Source organism: Octodon degus, unplaced genomic scaffold, assembly GCF_000260255.1.
Source record: "Octodon degus isolate 3935 unplaced genomic scaffold, OctDeg1.0 scaffold00008, whole genome shotgun sequence".
NCBI classification, from domain to species: Eukaryota; Metazoa; Chordata; class Mammalia; order Rodentia; family Octodontidae; genus Octodon; species Octodon degus.
The window spans coordinates 18,868,872-18,878,722 of NW_004524584.1; positions in this window are offsets into that span (position 1 = coordinate 18,868,872).

Here is a 9,851-nt window from a genome sequence, read left to right on the forward strand (position 1 = left end):
AAATTGCTTATTCAGGGGTTCCATCATTTTTATATTCTGCTCTATTTTTTTATCAGTGTATTCTTTAGAAGCACTTAGTACTTCTTTGATTATAGTTATCACTAAATTTTTTAGTTCTGAAATTATTTCTGATCTGATTTCTTCTATACCTTTCTGCAGTTGTTTCTTTACTGCCAGCGCTATTATTTCAGAGATATCCGGTGTGTGATTTCCAGTTTCCTCAGTGCTAGTGTCTTCTGCAATTGTATGGGGTGGACTTGGGGCCTGAGACTGCATTTGTTCCTTCTCTTTGTCATTTTGTATCCCGCTGTGTTCTGACCTCTGGTGTAGAGCTTAGACAGAGTTATTACCTTAGCACCAGGTCCGGATATATGAAGTTCAGATTTCTCCAGGTGGGTGTTGCTTGAATCTGGCTGCTGTGCTCCACTTCTTTCTGCTGCAGCTGTTAGAGTTGAACCCTTTGTGTCTCTCTGGCAAGAGGTTCTGCTCCTGAATCAGCTGGGTGGGTCTTGCCTCTAGCCTCTTTGCAGGGAGTTCTGCTGAAGGGTTCCTCGCTGGGCCTGCACTCTGGGTTGAATGAGGATCCAGTGGGCCCTGGACCTGTGCTCTGGGTCTATTCAGGATCCGGTGGCCCCAGGTAGTCTCACTTACATGCTGGGCCTGGGCTCTGGTTCTATTTAGTATCCGCGGGCCCCAAGCATTCTCCAAGGTCTCGTTTTAGTTTTCTGCATGTGGAGAGCCAGATTTTCCAGCACCATTTGTTAAAGAGGCCATCTTTCTTCCAGCAAACATCTTTGGCTCCTTTGTCAAAGATGAGATGGCTAAGTGTGTTTTCCATCTTCTAATCTGTTCCATTGATCCTCATCTTTTTTTGTTTGTTTTTTTCTGCCAGTACCATACTGATTTTATCACAGTAGCTTTGTGTATAATTGTAATTCCTCCTGCCTTGCCTTTGTTGCCCAAGACTGCCTTTGCTATTCTAGATCTTTTCTGGTTCAGAATAAATTTTAAGAATGTTTTTTCTATGAGGTAAGTTGATAGTATTTTTATAGGGATTACCTTAAATCTGTGTAACAATTTTGGAAGTATGGCCATTTTCACAAAGTTGCTTGCTCCCATCCAGGAGCAAGGAATATCTTTCCTTTTTCTGAAATCCTCCTCGATCTGTTTTTTTAGAGAGTTGTAATTTTATTTTATTTTATTTTTTGGTAGAACTGGGGATTGAACTCAGGCCCTTGTGCTTGCCAGGGAAGTGCTTATTCTACTGAGCCATCTCCTGGCCCCTGTAATTTTAATTGTATAAATTTTTACTTCCTTTATTAGATTGATTCCTAAGCCTGTCTTTCTTTCTTTCTTTCTTTCTTTCTTTCTTTCTTTCTTTCTTTCTTTCTTTCTTTGATGCTATTGTGAAGGGTATTGTTTCTCTAATTTCTCTGTCAGTGAGTTTGCTATCTGTCTAGAGGAATGCTATTGATTTTTGGGTGTTGACTTTGTATCCTGCTATGCTCCTGAATTTATTAATTCTAGGAGCTTCTTGGTGGAGTTTTTTGGGTCTTCCAAGTAGAGTATCATGTCATCTGCAAATAATGAGAGTTTCATTTCTTCTTTGCCTATTCTTATTCCTTTTATTTCTCTCTCTTGTCTAATGGCTCTAGCTAATGATTCCAGAACTATGTTGAATAAGAGTGATGATAGAGGATATCCTTGTCTTGTATCTGATTTGAGAGTAAAAGCTTTCAGTTTTTATTTTTTTAACTCTTTATTTTTTTATTTTTCTCCCATAATTTTATTGATAAACAAATAGCAATGAGACAGTTGCAAATCAAATTGATAGGACAGTTTCAATAATTAACACACTGCATACATTCTTCTTAGTGGCTAATTGCTGTACAAGATGTGAACTTGATATCCTATTTACAAACACCATTAGAACAAATCATTCTATTCATTAAGAGAATGTAACTATATATCTATCCTAACCACTTTGAATACACAGATACAATCGTCTGTATACCCTTTTTTTGTTAAGTTCCGTTATTTGAATATTATAGGTGTGTAAACTCAGCAAAATATTCTAAAAGAGTCCAGTAGCCCATAATAGCATTGGGTCTTCTGTTTAACTGGCAATGTCAGAAATTGTTGACCTGAATCCCCTACAGCTCAACATAACAGCATGGCTTTACTTCTTATAATTGCTTTTATACTTTTCTGCTGGATGGCCAAGACCAAGCTTTCAGTTTTTATCCATTCAGAATTATGTTGGCTGTTGGTTTGTCATAGATGCCTTTTACTAGGTTGAGCTATAGGCTATCCCAATTTTCTGTATGGCTTTGATCATGAATGAGTGTTGGACTTTGTCAAAAATCTTTTCTGTATCTACTGAGATGATCATGTGGTTTTTGTTTTTGGTTCTATTGACATAGTGTATTACATTTATAAATTTGCTTATGTTGAACCATCCTTGTATGCTTGGGATGAATTCTACCTGGTCATGGTGTATAATCTTCTTGATGATTTTCTGTATTCTATTTGCTAGTATTTTATTACGGATTTTTTGCATCTGTGTTCGTGAGGGAGATTGGCCTGAAGTTCTCTTGTTTGCTTGGATCTTTCTCTAGCTTTGGTATCAGTATAATACTTGCCTCCAGGAATGATTTTGGGAGTATTTCTTCCTTTTCAATTTCATTGAAGAGTATGAGGAGCATTGGGATTAAATCTTCTTTAAATTTCTTGTAAAATTCAGCTGTGAATCCATCAAGACCTGGATAGATTCTTTGCTGGTAAGTTTTTATTACATTTTCAATTTCATTGGCTGATATTGGGTTATTCAGAGTTTTTATATCTTCTTGATTCAGTTTTGGTAATTTGTACCTATATAGGAATCTGTCCATTTCTTCTCTGTCTTCAATCCTGTGAGTGTAAAGATTTTCAAAGCAGCTATTGATGATCTTCTGAATTTCCACAGGATCTGTAGTAATTTTTCTCTTTTTATTCCTTATTGCTTGAATTAGAAATTTTTCTTTCCTACTTTGAGAGGGTTGGCTAGAGGTTTATCAATTTTATTTAGTTTTTTAAAGAACCAGCTTTTGGATTCATTAATTCACTGCATTGTTTTCTTTGTCTAAATTGCGTTGGTTTCTGCTCTAATCTTTATAATTTCCTCTAATCTTTGGGCTTTGGGCTTGGTTTGCTCTTCTTTTTCTAGAAGCTTGAGGTGCAGCATTAGGGTATTTATTTGATCTCTCTTTGTTTTCCTAATGTGTGAATCCACCGCTATCAATTTCCCTCTGAGAACTGCTTTCATGGCATCCCACAAATTCTGGTAAGTTGTGTTTGCATTTTTATTGGACTGCAGGCATTGTTTAATTTCTTGTTTAATTTTTATCTGTAACACATTGGTTGCTGAGGAGGGTGTCCTTTAACTTTGATAACATGGAGAGTTTTGAGGACCACTCTAGATCTAAACTATAACATCTGTCCCTGTCCCTCAAAGTGCACATGTTCATCTCGTTATTCAAGTGCACTTGGTCTATCTCTTAGAGTTGCCAAAGTCTTAACAGTTCCAGAATTTCTACAAAGTCCAATTCAAAAGTCTCCTTTGAGACTCAGGTAAATTTTTAGCTATGAAACCCAACAAAAAAACAAAAAGAAAATTAAATATCCCCAACATACAATGGCACAAAATAAACTAAAGGAAGGAATGGGGGATAGAAAGGAATTGTACCAAAGCAAGACTGAAACCCAGCAGGGCAAACATTTTATTTGTAGCTGTGTGTCCAGCACCTGGGGCAGGCTCTGGTGAGATGTGAGCTCCAGGCACTCAGGCCGCTCTGACTGTATGACCTTAAAGTTGCAGCCCACATGGCCTCTCTCTTAGGCTTCCTCTGCTCTGTGGCTTTCCTCAGAAGACATTGCACCTACCTGGCCCCTCTGATTTCCTGGCATCTCCACAACACTTTTGGCTTTCCTTTCACAGCTTCGTGCTTTGCCTTCTCTGGGTTGCATTGCCTGCCTCCTGAGTCTTCTTCTGAAATCTGTGTGGAAGCCTCCATGACCTACTAAGACTTGCCTTCTGCATGCTGTAGAACTTGCACCATGTGGATAATACCAATATCTCCCACTCTTCGGGATCAGTGGCTACAAAGACCCCTGATTACCTACCTGATTAAATACTATGAAAAGAATCCTGGGGAACCAATTTTCTATGGGATTTTTCTTAGACAGAGGTCACAGTGACTTTCTTTTCAAGTAAAAGATTTATACTTTGCACCTCTGAGTCTGTGATCAGTAGAGTCTTGTTGATTCTGGAAATGCCTTCCACCCATCTCTCCTATTATCCTGATATAAAACATTTGGCTTCTTTTTAATGCTAATCTTTTCAGTAACCATGTTCCCCATGACTTAACCTTTGTAGGCTCTTCCTTTCTGATGAAACTGCAGACTTTTTACATCTGCTTTGTACTCCTGATTTTCACTGTAGATCTGGCTAGAAGCATCCAGAAATGCTTATGTCACACCTTAAACATTGGGCAACTTTGAAATTTCCTCCACTAGATTTATCCCACTGCTCTTAATCTCCATCTCCTAAAAGTCTCAGGATATGGGCAAAATGAGATAGATCTTTTTTTTCTTCTAGGGTGTAATACACATACTTTCTAGTCTAACTGTCAATAGAGTTTTTGTTCCCAACTTAAACCTGCCCCTGGCCATTACTCTCTGCTTTTCTCATCCACATGCTGGATCTCTGATCTGTGACCTGAATTTTCCATTAAGAGCTGTTTACAATACAAGGACTTCTCTAACTGGGATCTCTAAACCTTTGCAAACTCCTTCCATAAGCCAGTTCCAAAAGCTACATGGTTAGGTATAGCCACAGTAGCAACCCCACTTCTGGTACCAGTATATGTTTTAATCAATTTCCTGTGGCTGGGACAAAATACTCAACATCCATAACTCAAAGGAGAGGAGGCTTATTTGACTCATGAAATCAGTCTGTGGTTGGCTGGCTCCAAGGCAGAAACAGCATGGTGGGCAAGCACAGTACAGGAGAGTTGTGTATCCCATGACAACCAGGAAGCAGAGAGAGAAGGGAGGAGCTGGAGAGGGAGACAGTCCCATCCTAGGATACACCCCTCTTTCAGCACATTCAGCTATGAGTTTATCAGCCGTGTCCCATGATCCAACCACCTTTCCAAAGCCTCACTTCTGAACACAAGACTTCTGAGGGACATTCTAAACCTGACCATAACACCCTATTTGGAATGTGCTGGCTGGTTGGGGAGTGGCTCAGGGCTGTGGTGCACCAATCCAAGGGGCCCTCATTAGTTTTTTTTTTTTTTTTTTTTTCCTTCAGGAGCCTTGAGGAGCTTCAGAGGGCAGAATGCACCCTCTTACTGGGCCAAAAGAATGACAAAAAGGTGCAGCAACTGCACTCTTTTTGGTAGCTCCAGCATGGAATCTGCTCTGGGCTTCTTCCAGGTGCTGGGACCCCTAGCGTTTCTTGGCTTATGGTCATACCTTTGCTCTGCACAACCTTATGCTCTGCTCTGTCAAGGATGCTGTGGCAGGATTAGATCCTCCTTGGCCAGTCCAGGATCAGGGCTTCATTTAGAGTTCCTTGGGTTGATTCCTTCCTAAAAACTCTTTCCCGGTAAGGTGGCACTCACCACCATGGGGTTGGGGTGTGGAGCTGCATTTTGAGGTCCATTCTTGTTGAAGCATGTGTGAGTGTGCACATGTGTGGTTCTCAATGTGCCTGGGGTGTAGCTGTGTGTGAGATGTGTTGTTGTTGTATCTTCATGCTATGTGTGTGGAGTGTGTGGTGTCTATGTGGGATTCAACTGTGTGTTACATGCCCGTGTCCTATGTCCCAAGGTGGGTGTGTAGCTTGTGTGTTATATGTGTATGTTTCCTGTGTCCACAGCTGTATGTGTGCCTTATGTTCATTCCATTTGAGTGTGTGGCTGGGAGGGCCTGCAGAGTCCTTGGTGAACCTTGCCACTCTTGATCGTGAAAGACAGGCAGAGTTTGCCGCTACTTGGAGAAGACGACCATCATTGTGCAGTCTGCTTGCCCAGCACACTGAGCATGGTGTGTGATCGATGAGGCAGGCCACCTTTTCTGCTGAGTATATCAGGCATGAATTTCAGACTCAGCAAATGCTCAGCTCCTCATGCTCCTTCCTTGCATCCTATTTGGTCCGCTGTCCCATTCTCAGGAGAGCCACACTTGACTACCATCAGAGGCTGGAGGAAAGGGTGCTGAGCCGGGGGGAATGACTAGCTCTTACCCAGGGCACTGTGATTTAGGTAAGAGGAAAATGAGGGCTCTCCAGCTGCCCAGGCAGTGGGGCCCCCACACCCTGCATTTTGCGATGTCCTGCATCACAGTCTACTCCCTGGCAAACGCTGTGGGACCACAGAGGAGGGAAGGGCCTCCACGCTGGTATACTCCTCACACTCAGCAGTGACACAGACCTGGTCACTGTCACCTCCAGGCAATCGCCCTTGAAAGGTCCCCCTTACCACCTGTCACAAATGCTGGAGGAGGAAACACTGTTGTCCTCTGAGGGTCCTGCTTGGGGATGCCCAATGGGAAAGGCCCTCTGATCCGTTGGTGTGGCCCAGCTGGTGGAGCCTGTCTGTGGGGTAGAAGGACCATGAGAGTGGACACAGCAGGCACATTGGCAGAAGATGCCTCCTGGGCATCCTGGAAGGGCCTTGGTCTCTCTCACTGTGCCTACATTCTTGCTAACTAAGCTGGGACTGAGCTCTTCATCACAGATGGCAGGTCCGGCTCAGGGCCCAGAAGATCAGTGGTGCTTGGGAACAACGCAGGACTGAGTGACACACATCAGGTGGGGTCCACGTGCCCCCGGCTGCTCTACCAGGGTGCTGTCTGTCACCATGAGGGGCAGAGCCAAGTTCACATGGTTACCAAGAGTGAGGGGGACCAGAGGCCACAGCAAATGTAAAGTAGGGGTGGGACTCACAGCAATGATGGAGGGAAACAGGAGCTCTGGGTTCACAAGGCTGTGAGGAGAGCATGGGTATGCACACATTGCTTGTGCCCTGGGGGAGGAGCCAACACAGTTACACCTGGCTCACAGGTGCACTGGGCTGAAGGACCACACTGGTGGGAGAGCAGGAGCAGAGCCCACTGTCCCACCCTGTCTCCACCTGTTGCAGGATGCTATGTCCCCAGCGTGTCCTGCAGTTGTCCTGAGAATGACAGCTGAAGAGGGCCCTGGCTGGTCCAAGGCCACAGGAGAGCTGTCCTGGAATGGCCTGTTGGTTTCTACAACAAGGAGTAACCAAGATACCTGAGAAGTGAGGGTGTCCTAGGTGAATCAAATGTCTTATGTCACTCAAAGCCTGCTGTTCTCTGTCCTCCTGAGAGGGTGGAAAATTTATAATATTTTTATACTCAACTTCTTTGTAATACAAAGTGTCCTGAAATTATGCTGGGAAGCACCACTGGCCTCAACACAGATGTTGTGGTGGGCAGTCATGTGTCTCTGTGCCATGGCTGTCAACGGCATAATTGAGTGGCCAAGTGGTCACTGCGGCTCCTTTCCTGGGAAAAGCCAGGGGCTGGATCTTGTTGGGTTGCTTGCCTGCCTGTGGAGGAGAAGCAGGGGCTGTGTGGACCTGTGGTGCCAGGGGTGAGCCTGGCCGCCTGTGGATGCAGGCAGTGCGGCGTCTCTTCCCAGCCTCTGAGGGTGAGCCGAGTCTGTGCCCACCTGCCTCATGATGAGCTCATCAACAGTCTGATGGCCAGACTGATGAGAGGACAGGGAGGTTGTTCCGAGGCCAGGCAGACTTGGTCCCAGCAGTGCCTGTGTGCAGGCTTCCACCTCTGATGGCTGCTAGCTGCCACCTCCACATGCGTAACAGCCCTGGTGCCCACACAGCAGCCTGTGACGGCCAAGGCCTGCAGGAGCTGGCACCGTGTTCCATGAGTGGTGTTTGTGGATCCGTGGCTTGGGCTCTGTGTCATCCGCTTTCTCTAAGGCTGAGAGTGAGGATGTCAGGCATGGCTTGGGCACCTGATGTGACACAGCAATGCTCTCTGGAAGGAGGTGTGGGTTCCCTCCTGCCTCAGAGGTGCTCCCCCATGGGATTCTACCTGTTGGAGGTCAGAGGGAAATGCAGGGGTACGTGGTGCCTCGGTGAGAAAGTGGGGCCTGCACAAGCCCACAACCATCCGAGACTTCCATACAGAAGATAGGGCCAGCAGTCATCAAAGTGATTTTTATTTATTTGTTTTTAATTTCTCTATCTCTTCCTTCCTTCCTTCCTTCCTTCCTTCCTTCCTTCCTTCCTTCCTTCCTTCCTTCCTTCCTTCCTTCCTTCCTTCCTTCCTTCCCTCCCTCCCTCCCTCCCTTCCTTCCTTCTTTCCTTCCTTCCTTCTTTGGTACAGAGTCTTTCTATGCAGCTCAGACTTGCAGTGATCCTCCTGTCTCATCCTTCCCAGCACTAGGATTGCAGGCATGCATCTTCATGGCTAGTTTCAGTGGTCAGCTTGGCCCCCGGGCCAGCATGGCATGTGGAACCAGGGATCGAACCCGGGTCCTTGTACTTGCCAGGCAAATGCTTAGACCACTGAACTATCTCCCCAACCCCAAAGTTATTTTTAAACAAGGTCACTATTGCCAGTTCTGGCCAAAATGAAGTAACAGGCACAGCATGTGGCCCTACCCAAGGCCACCAAGAGCCTGTAAAGACGAAGAGTCCCAGAGGCTGGCGGCAGGCCTGACTGCCTGCGTTGTGCTCTGGAGCACTCCAGGGCCTGGTGCAGAAAGGGTGCAGGTTTGTCCCCGTGGGCATGCAGCTCAGTGGGTCGCAGGGCCGTGGCTTCTAAGACCACAGGAGGCAGGCACGGGCCAGTGTCCCACTGAGCCTGAGTCTCTGTTTGTACATATGTGAGAAAGCTGCATGAGAACTGGTTGTAAACAAGGACCCTCCATCGACTAGGGCTCTGCCAATGACTCGTGAACCCCAGAACTTGGGGGCCCTGGGGACTGTGGCATAGAAAAGGGTGTGTGGGGGTGTCACTGGTCCCTCATCCAAGGCCATGCATGTCTTGCATGAAAAGCCAGGCCCCAAAGTCAGCTTTGTTTCAGAGACACCCAATCCTGTCCTTGACCAAAGCTCAAACTACACGTAAAAGTACAAAAATATCCATCACTCAGTAGTGGAAGTCTGAACACCTGGTGTCCTGTTAACGACATTTGCTGCCCACATTCCTATGCTGGAGCCAGACGGTTTCTCTTCTTTGTTACTGTGGTGAATTCCGCTGCTGGGTTTTCACATTAAACTGATCTTGCAGTATAGATATGAGCTTGAACGTGAGTATCACCCCCTACGCACACACACGCACGCACACGCACACGCACATGCACATACACATGCATGTGTGTGCACACACACAGTTGGGTTTCATTTGCCAAATTCTTATCCATGGAAAGGAGAGTCTTTCTGTCATTTCCTTTTCTTGCAAGATGTTCCCCTAAGGTTTTGCTGTCAGGGTAAAGCCACCCTGAGGAGGGGACTCTCTCCTCAGTTTACCGCAGTCTGTGTGGAAGCAGTATGCTCTCTTCATTAATGGTTTGGGAGAAGTCAGCAGCGAGGCTGCTCTGGAAGACAGCACAGCGGTTATTTAAAAGTGAAGCACATGCCTACCATCGAACCCAGTCATGCTGCTTAGTCCTGGGCGCTCAAGAAAAATGAAAGCAGGCGGGCACACAAAAGCTCTTCAAGGCTCAGCTTTATTTGTGACGGCCCCAAACTAGAGACTAATGAAATGTCCAGCAACATGCGTATAAATGGGAGGACACGTTCCTTATGTTA